The sequence below is a fragment of the Syngnathoides biaculeatus genome, chromosome 12 (assembly GCF_019802595.1).
Source record: "Syngnathoides biaculeatus isolate LvHL_M chromosome 12, ASM1980259v1, whole genome shotgun sequence".
NCBI classification, from domain to species: domain Eukaryota; kingdom Metazoa; phylum Chordata; class Actinopteri; order Syngnathiformes; family Syngnathidae; genus Syngnathoides; species Syngnathoides biaculeatus.
This window is the reverse complement of record NC_084651.1, coordinates 19,353,736-19,363,708: the sequence shown is the minus strand read 5'-3', so window position 1 is coordinate 19,363,708 and position 9,973 is coordinate 19,353,736. Positions and strand designations below refer to the sequence as shown.

Genomic DNA, 9,973 nt, shown 5'->3' with positions numbered 1-9,973 from the left:
CGAATTGATCACTTCCATGTCCAAGCAGGAAAAACACTTTGTGAGTACGTCCTCCAAGGAGTGCTCGGTCATTTAAGGAATACCGGCTAACCTCAAAGCCTCCCTGTGGAATGTGGCTGCTCGTGGACGGATAAAATGTCTTACACACTGTCTCGGCTGTAGACGGACACTACGAAAAGAGCAGACAACATTAATTCATCTGATGGATGGAACTGCATGCCTTTTTGGGGGTAAGACTTTTAATGATCCTGCCGGTGACTGATGAGGAGTTCCTGTCAGGCAGGGTTGCTCCATTTACGTCAATAAAGGCTTTGGCCTAAATTTGAGACTTTCAGATGCTGGCGTGTGAAGTTTTCCCCTTGCAGTGTCGATTCTTGTCCAAGTTTCTTTAGTCCCACTTTGGAGGTGACCCTGGACTGGTAGCCAGCATTTACCATGTATATGGATGACCCATCCATACATTCATTTTCTTCCTCTTATCCGAGGTCAGGTCACAGGAGCAGTAACTTTAGCAGGGAAGCCCAGAATTTCCTCTCCCCAGCCATTTCCTCCAGCTCTTTTGAGGGAATTCTGACACCTTTCCAAGCAAGCGTACCACCGTTCCTCCAAATCACCACCTTCTAGGACTCACTGTCATTGCCCATGTGAGCCTTAAAGTCCTCCAGCAGAATGATGGAGTCCCCTGTGAGAGGATTCGCCAGCATAAGTATATATAAGTATACCCACACCTGCTCAGCACCGTTCACCATGGGAAACTCCAGATTGGAAAAGATTCCAACCTCTCTAAAGAGGACTGACACCAGAGCCCAAGCTGTGTGTGGAGTTGAGCCAGACTATATTTAGTGGGAAGTTCTCAACCTCACACACCAGCTTGGGCTTCTTCCCTGCCATAGAAATGACATTCTACGTCCCTAGAGCCAGTTTCTGTGGCTGGGGATTGGATTGGCAAGGTCCCCGCCTTCGCCCACCATGCACCTCGCACTGCACCCGACCCCTACCGCTCGTCTCAGAGGTGGTGAGCTCATGGGAAGAGGGGACCCACATTACCCTTTCGGGCTGTGCCCGGCCAGGCCCCATGGGTGCAACCCCGGCCACCAGGAGCTCGCCTTCTAGTCCCACCTCCGGGCCTGGATCCAGAAGAGGGCCTCGGTGACCTGCGTTCGAACATGAGAAACCCAAAACCAATTCTTTTATTCATCATAGGGGTCTAATAGCCATGCTTTGTCTGGTCCCTCACCTAGGATCCGTTTTCCAGGGGTGACCCTTCCAGGGGTGTGAAGCTCCAGTTAATTTAGCTCCCGGCTCCAGTTAATTTCGATCTCAGGATAATTGGGACACATGATAAGGTGACGGCTCAAGGAAGGGATACGTATATGGATGAGTTAATCTTCCAAATCTAATCTTTGAAAGCAACTGTAAAGTGTGTTTTCCCACAACAAAAACATATCTGCTTATACCAGGTTCATGTGCTTTATTCTGTTCGTACTACCGGTAATAAAAGAAAACATAACGGTGACTAGCAAAGCTCACTATCCTGCAGTCATCTAAGGAAATTGCTGAAAGATGAATTATGAGCGCAGTAGCATAATATACCAAGGGACAGCATTGTGCATCACTAACTCAATGTGCGCTTTTAAATGACAAAATAAAACGCATTATACAGGCAGTAGGCAGTCAAGTGTTAAACTTCATCCCATCAAAGCCAGTCTGCTATATGTTTTAAAGTCAGTTTTGAACCAAGAAGTATGGATAATCATGAGCGGATTGCTTTTTGTAAGATTTTTTTTTAACGTTCCATCAGATATAGTTGTTGTTGTTTATTTTCCAATGTTTCAACACCTTCTCACATTTAAAGACAACATATTATTATCATTTTTTATTTCAAGTACATTTATCTGCTACCTGGAGTGCTGTGGGCGAGTGATAGCCTTAAAAAAACTACAAAGCTTGAGCCATCAAATGATCTGTTCGAATGATACTTCGCTTCGAGACACATTTTTAGGAACCGAGCGAGAGAGAGCGATAAATGCTGAGATCCCACTATTTACACAAGCATTTTAAGTCACTTGTAATGTCCATATAATATGATTGTCCCATTTAATGCTTCCAGAGGAGTGTTTTGACCTTTGTATGACAGCAAAGTGACTGACTCATGACTCATGTTGGCATTGTTCATTCCAGCTGAAAGGGTCACAGTTGGGTTAAATGAGGATTATAATACCTGGGGTCAAACTACATCCACTAAATCCTAAACTATTCTTGTTCACCCTGCTTGTGAAATGTTACTCCGTATAATCCCCCCTGCCAAAAGCGAGTATTTTTGACAACAAACACTTTGATCAATTTCGCCTTAAGGAGTACAATTCTTCCCTAAATGTTTCAAGAGCAGCTCTGTAGGCCATGTTAAAACATTCCCATGCCAGCATCACAAGTAAATGAAGAAGAGCAGCCCAAGGACATTAGTGCCATTTGGAATTAAAAGTGGAAGCGAGGAGAAAAAGACAGAAAGAAATGGAGACTGACAGAGGCAAGAGATTCCTGTAGGGAGGCTGGGAATCTGCTACAACCAACAACAACAGAACAAAATGGATGTGAAATGTTTGGCTGGTGAACGCTTGACCTTGCTTGCATTATTAATCACACTGTACAGCTGCAAATGTTGGGAGTTATTACTTATGGCATGACAACCATCCACTGTGAATTATCCAAATGAAATGGAAGTGGCGAGGCTAGATAAGCAGGCCCACAGCTACAGGACACGGACAAGATCCATTCGAACGAAAGCATCAATATTCAACGCCGTGCAAAGCTTGAGAGAGGATTAGCGCCACATGTCTCGTGACACAAACAAACTGTGTGGCTCTTCATCTGGACCACAAGCTTTTTTTCACGACAATGACTGATTTACAGTACACTCACTGACATGGGGGCACGGGAGGTTTCCAGAAAAGCTCATTTCAATATCATGCCCTGGTTTTCGCCTTTGGCCTCGAACTGCCACACTGTGCCGTGGGGGAGCAAAGGCAAGTGGCAGAAGCAAAAGAGCATACTTACTATTGTCACATTATTTTACTGTGCATATTTATAGGAAGTAGCGGCTAGCAGATTGAAAGGTTCTGGACTTGGATCTCCGGCTTCTTTCCACATTCCCAAAACATGCATTGCAGTGCATGCATTGTTAATCGAATGCTCTCATTTGTCCATTGCCGTGAATGGCAATGGTTGTTTGTCCGTATGAGCCCTGTGATTGACGGGCAACCAGAACAAAAAATAAAAAATTAGCTGTGAGCTTCTTTGCAGCAAACACACCAATGACCAGAAAATTGTTTCAGGGTTGCCATCTTAAAACCCTTAAATTTTTTTCAATTGTTGAGAAGGATCGTATCCCTGCTGAGTAAAAGTTCAAGAGAAAGCACATCTTGGACTGCTTATATGTCAATTGAAGGGAGATTTTGAATGGGAATAACCACAATGCACACAGGTCAGCTATGTAACCCATTCCACTAACTGTGGCAAAGAGGAACATATTGTAGCGCTGGAGAAAAGCAGTCGGAGGCGGAGTGTCGAACAAACTTTGTTTTATTCACACACATCAACCGACTACTCGTTAAATGACGGGAACTCCCTGAAGTCACTCCCCGGAAGAGCAACAACAAAAACAGTCCGTGTGGAACCCTGCAACCCAACTCGAGGTCCCGCGGGTGAATTATGTAAACACCACAATATAATATGGACAGATAGTTCAAGGGACGGAGGGATAGGCCAAATATTGTACCCCACTCTCCCTACCTAAGATGGAAAACATTTGTGGCAAAACAGCTCTTGCTCTCAATGCAATCTCTACCCCTTTCCCTAAAGTTTGATCTCCATTTCGGAAAGTCGTATGAATCGCACCAACCTGACATGAAATACATGATACGTATCTACAATTTATGCAAATAAATGCGCGGATAACATGGAAGTGCCGCAACTAAAGCCGAAAAGGAGCCATCGTCAGAGAGGCGAGTGATGCAGATCCAATGGGAGAAAGTTAATTCAAAACAGCATGAAGCTAGAGCTGCTTGTTAGCCAGCAGAATAAGTAGCCGGCAGTTTGGTCCAGTCTGTGAGCATCTATTGCAGTAGCGAGTGCACAAAGGAACTGTGATTTTTCCTGACGCCACAGTATGGTGAGGGATTCTGGTTAAAGTAAGCAATCCATGTATTCAGCTACTTTTTGAACCATTTATCCTCACAAGGGTCGCAGGAGTGCTGGAGGCCATCCCAGCTATTTTAAGGCAGGAGGTGCGGTACACTGAACTGGTTGCTAGCCAATAGCAGGGGAGTTATAAAACAACCGTTCGCACATACATTCACACCGACGGGAAATTTTGAGTCTTCAATTTATCTATGTTTTTGGGATATGAGAGGAAACGAGAATGGCCAGAGAAAACCCACAAAGACACGGGGAGAACATGCAAAGTCCACGTAGTTGGGGCCAGGAATTGAGCCCCATTCCGCAGAACTGCAAGGCAGAAGCTCTAATCAGTCCTCCATCATGCCACCTAAAGTAAGCCATTGAACTAAAAAGAAAAACATCTGTACAGGGACATTGCAGCTAAAATACAGTCAAAACGTGTCAGTGTACTCTCTTACCAGTTCAATAGATTCGAATTTATTTCAATTCATTTGTAGGATCCAAATGTTTTAAATGTTTTTCTGCAAAATCCATTACAACACATTCCAATCAAAAAGTCAAAGATAAAGATAATGCTTAGATGACAAGCACACTCCATCCATCCATTTTCTATACAGCTTATCCAGTTAAGGCTGGAGGAGTAGATATACTACTGTACAAAATCTGTTCTCGCTGAATTATATACTGTACATATATTTGTATACATACGTATACCTGTATACAGTATATACTGTGTATAAAAAAATCAGCGGGGTACTTGCTATTTAAGAGAACAAAAGGGTTAGGTTTTGATAAAACGAGTGTTACAGACACACACACGCACGCACACGCACATTTGCGCATACACGTATATGCGCATATTTATGCTACAGTGAAATCCTCTGTCACCTTTGTTCCTTCAAAGGACGGTGACTGGTCATGTCATGTACAATCCTATCATCCTGATCCTTGTCGAGATGGATTAGCAACATCACATATAGCATGCTCACATAGTTGAACATTTGAAAGGGACTAGCGCCCATAAACCTTCTGTAAAACATTGCATTAAAATGAATAATCTAAAGGATAAAATAGGGGTGCTCTGTTAGCGTGTCCCACTCTATTACCGATATTAATGCCATATCAATGTGATGGATTGTTAAAAGTTCAAAGCTCTTTTAAACAAAGGGGAAAAAAAGAAACCGAGTTGATCAGAGTGGCTCATAACGGTATTGATTACAATGTACCAATTCGTACAGTGCAACCCTTAATCCACATCCCAGATCATCTTGATCTGAACTAACCCTAGTTTAACCCCCTCATGCGCACAATATATATAAATATAGTGCGTGCAGTTTTGTGACATTTTTTCCACCTCATGTACTGTCTATATTTGCACTGATAAATGTGCATCAAGGAGAATGCACATTTTGCTTCTATTCATTGTGTGAGAGCAACAAGAGAAATTGGACAATTTCCACGCTTGGGTCCAGCCACACTTACGGAGGACGACCGCCTCCAAATAACATAAATAATACATTTTGTCCTCATACCAACCAACCTTGTTGCAACATCACATACATTATAATGTGAGTTCAAAGCCATTTCAAAGGACAAAAAGTCAATTGTGAAGACGATCCAATGGTTGAGGTCTTTTCATAAACATCTGATAGGTTCCTTATATAAAGTCTGCAGAGACCTGCGAAGCAGCACTGCACAGTCAGGAACAGGTTTCATAGTTGCACTAAAACTGTCACTGAGTGGGAACTAAACCCAAACAGTCAGGCAGGTGAACCACGACACCATCAGTGACAAAAAGGCTTTGCAGTATTGTATTCAATTCAGTTTAGTCAATTTTGTTTATATCGCATCAAATCACAACAAAAGTTGTTTCAGGCTACTTTACACATGGAGTAGGTCTAAGATCACCCTCCTGACTCTTTAAAACACTAACCGAACCCTGCATGAGCAAGCAAAATAAATTTATACCAAATACTTTGGGTTAAATGAATTCACAATGGCAATAGTTTACATTGCACAAAACTTGTACACAAGACAGAACATATGCAGAGATGTTATTCGTGTAGGAATCAATGGAACCCTCGAGCAGTGATGGGCTGTAAACTGCCATTTGTCAGTCTTCCCATTGTGATAAGAGCAAGAACATGCATGTGCAAGTTGCCTAAGGAGCTCTTCTGGCCTCTCTTTGTTTTGGTTGCCATGGAGCCCCCTCATTCATTCCCTGGATTTCTCCTTTTGCAGGCGGCTTGGTACTATTACTCACACTAGTGCACACACCCTCCCCTCTGCACATCTATGTGTGCTCTCCAGAGTGCCCCATCAGCACCAACGTGCCATCTGTAGAAGCAAGACACAGAGCCGACCCGCTGGGTTTATCTGTCATTGAGCAGGCAGAGGACAGGTGAGGCAAAAAAAAAATAACCTTCTGGCTGCTAACTCCATCGTCAGCAAAGACAAAGGACTGAAAAAAAGAGGTATTGTTCTTTTTAATGGCCTTTGTCATTTGTCTGCTTCAGCGTTATGTATAGAAATTTGACCAAGATGGCCTTTGTGTCGATTCTCTATGTTATCAGGAAATTAGACTGTAATAGCTGAAATATTTGTTCATCCAATTTATGTATTAATTTACCTTTTCAGGCTTGGACGAAACTAATTCAGAGCCTATTACAGATGACTTCAGACGATAGAGAGACTACGCACTGTAGGGATTGCCAGTCAACAGGTGACAGAAAACAATCATTTACAGTGCCACTCAGTGGGAACCAAACCCACAATGTCCGCATGGAATCAGTACACCACCAGCGAATCTTAAATATGAATGTGCTTTTCTTAAAATTAGATTTATCAAAATGTGGTTTTATATGGTATTATAATGTTTTTCTGTTTGGTATGTGGTCTGATATTTTTTCATTTACCTGTGGTGTTGATTTAATGAGAAAATGAATCAAAAATCCAGCAATGAGCAGCCACGACAGCTTCACCAAAAATAGTCTTGTCGTCTCCTTCCATCCATCAGCGCCGTGGTTGACTGCTTCACTATAAGCAATTACTGCTCCAAATGGGCCTAATAACACTCAAAGGGAAGCAGTGCTCCAGCTCTGGGAGCAGCTACGCACTATTTATACATCTTTTCTAAGGACACCTGACACGGCTCCATCAGAGCTGTGGAGCTCCAGAAAAACTATAAGAGCCTGTTTGTTAGCCAGCCTTTGGTTCAGGTGCTTGTCTTCCTCACTCTTATTTAATTGTGTCCAAGGTGGACATGAACATCCATTGGGTGAGCCTTCAACACTCACATCAGTATCACTGGAAATCTGGTTTTCAACATGCTTAAATTTTCACTGCAGATTTCTAATTCCAATTCCAACTGAATGGTGTAGTGACTATGGCTACGTTGTCATGGAAACTCCAAGAACTGATAAACACTTGCATTCCCACCTCCTGAATCTCAATCAGCCAGATTGCTGTCAAAAGACACAGGCAACCTGGTTTATATCACCTGAAGCCGTAAATCCTCATGACTTGCACACCTGATTGGGGAAGGAAGTAATTGATGACTGTTGAAAAATAGAACATGACCACCCCCAGTGGTGATTAGAGACACTACGGACATTAAAATGACCAAGAGGCCCCCCGTTTATGATAAAGAGAATAAAACTTGTCGAATGATCTAAATATTTATCGTGATGCCTGTGTGATTGGGTTTTTACAGGTTGCCTTCTGAATTTGCTTCTTCTGGATTTGCCATTGTGTTTGATTTCAAACTGTAAAAAACAAGAATACTTTGGTTTGCGCATGTCAGAGAGTTATGAAGATGCCATGAAACTTGAACCGTTTTCCCCAGCGTAGATCTGTCGGCAGAGGCCCCTGGAAGCCACTCCTTACACTTCTAACAATTTTGGTCGCACCTGAGACCAAGAGCAGGGCCCGCCGTAAATTCAAATGGCAGGAAAAGCTCAGAGCGCACACTAACGGAACAACAACTTTCTTTTTGCACATCTTGTCCTTCAACTAAAGCTCCTTCATTTCCCTCATGTGACTCTCAGTGACAGACTATCTACAGTTGTGAGTCGAGAATGTCAGAATGTTTAAAAAAAAAACAAAAAAAACAAGGCCTTTTAATTTTGGGTCAAAACAGAACCTTTGCGCAAGTTCCAACTTTGTACAAGCTCAACACAGTTAACATATTCACGCACATTTGTAGTCCACCCACACACAACATAGTATTTTTCTTTCCATGATCAATATTATTATTTTCTTTTTTCATAAAATCCCTATGCGTTGTTTCCCTAAAGGTTTCCCTTTTGGATTTACTGCAATTCAATTTTCTATAAAATTCCACTCTCAGTTGACTTTTTTCATGTTTGAGTGGAACCAGAAAACTGCTGTAATTGAGAACTCTCATTTCATAAATGTAACAGCCTGTAATGTAATGCAATGTTTTGTCACTCTTCCTAAAGTTAACAGATATAAGAGATGTGGTACTGCCAGGTGTTAAATTGTTTATTTATTTAAAACTGTGTTATCAACAGTATTAATAAAATGTCACACCATGATTGGGTATCTATTTTAGTTGGTTGAGTGATTTCGTTCTGACAATTTCAGGGACCAGGACAAGCATGTCCTGTGACTTGTCCCGTGATAAATGTTACTGCTGCATCAGTACAAGCACAAAGATTATTGTTCATGATTGTTGCAGAGAGAACTTTTTTGGTAAAACAATACAAGTACAAACAATAAAACTACAAACCTGACAAAGTAAAAATACAGATAATTCCAATATTTTGAGCATATAGATAGCAGTAAATTGGTGGTGTGCATTGTACATTGGAAGAAGGGTTTTTGTGATTTTTTTTTTTTTTGGTCAACTTTGGGTGTGCGCATTGTACTTTGGGACATATTATACATGAGAAATTACGGTATTTTGGACAATATCCAATTCCATGCATTTTTTGATGACGCATACACACATAGGGTTGTATGTATGTATTTCTTTCAGCTTGTCTCGCTTGGGGTCGCCACGACATGTCATCTCAGATGAACGCCCATATTTGTTTGGTAGGTTTTACGTCGGATGCCCTTCCTGACGCAAACCCTCTGCAATTATCCGGGGAGTGAGCTGGAGCCTATCCCAGTTAACTTCGGGCGAAGGCAGACTACACCTCGAACTGGTGGCCAGCCAGCCGCAGGACAGATGTTGACACCATCACTGAGCGGGAATTGATCCCATGCTGCCTACACCAAAGGCAGGCGTGTGTACAACTACACCATCAGTGACTCATGCAGAATCACATCGGGTCATATATGATAAAATAATGAATTTGGTCACTTCAAACGTGGTGTATAAATCCAGTCTGCCAATTTTCCTGATTGTAAAATAGTTATCGGAGTGAGGATTTGTTATCTGTCTTTGGTCAAGTTAACCTTAGTTGGCAGGCTGTGTTGGAAGGTCGTATTGAGGCAACATTGGAAAGGAAAAACAAATTAACCTAAGAGACTCAAGTTGTTATTTTTAAGAATAAAGATGTATTCATGAAAACGATTTTTTTTTTTTTTTTTTTTTTTTAGCTAGAAGTTATATTACAATAGGTACAACCACATGAAGAAAATCAAGGAGAGAAAATCACAGTGCAAGTCTTCGTTAGAGAAACGTTTGTATCCTCTAGGATAAGTAACTACTGGTATCTTAAATTAAGCATTGTTTCATGGATAATAATAGTTTCATGAATAATATCTTTATGCAACTTGTAATTCATATCAATACCGCCTTAGTCACAACAAGAAGCTTATTAGAGTT

The 9,973-nt window shown here is 41.7% G+C and overlaps 1 long non-coding RNA gene across 4 annotated transcripts; it reads left to right on the top strand.

The window, feature by feature from the left end:
• The first annotated feature begins 3,738 nt into the window (after positions 1–3,738).
• On the top strand, positions 3,739–9,736 carry LOC133509709 (uncharacterized). 4 transcript variants are annotated; one of them, XR_009797431.1, is made up of 4 exons: positions 3,739–4,187; positions 6,418–6,577; positions 6,814–6,898; positions 9,239–9,736. It is a non-coding gene; the product is annotated as an uncharacterized LOC133509709 (long non-coding RNA). The 4 variants fall into 4 exon arrangements; XR_009797429.1 differs by lacking the exon at positions 9,239–9,736 and adding an exon at positions 4,238–4,548 and having other exon boundaries at positions 3,739–4,168; positions 6,814–8,732; XR_009797428.1 differs by lacking the exon at positions 9,239–9,736 and having other exon boundaries at positions 6,814–8,732.
• The last annotated feature ends 237 nt before the right edge of the window (positions 9,737–9,973 follow it).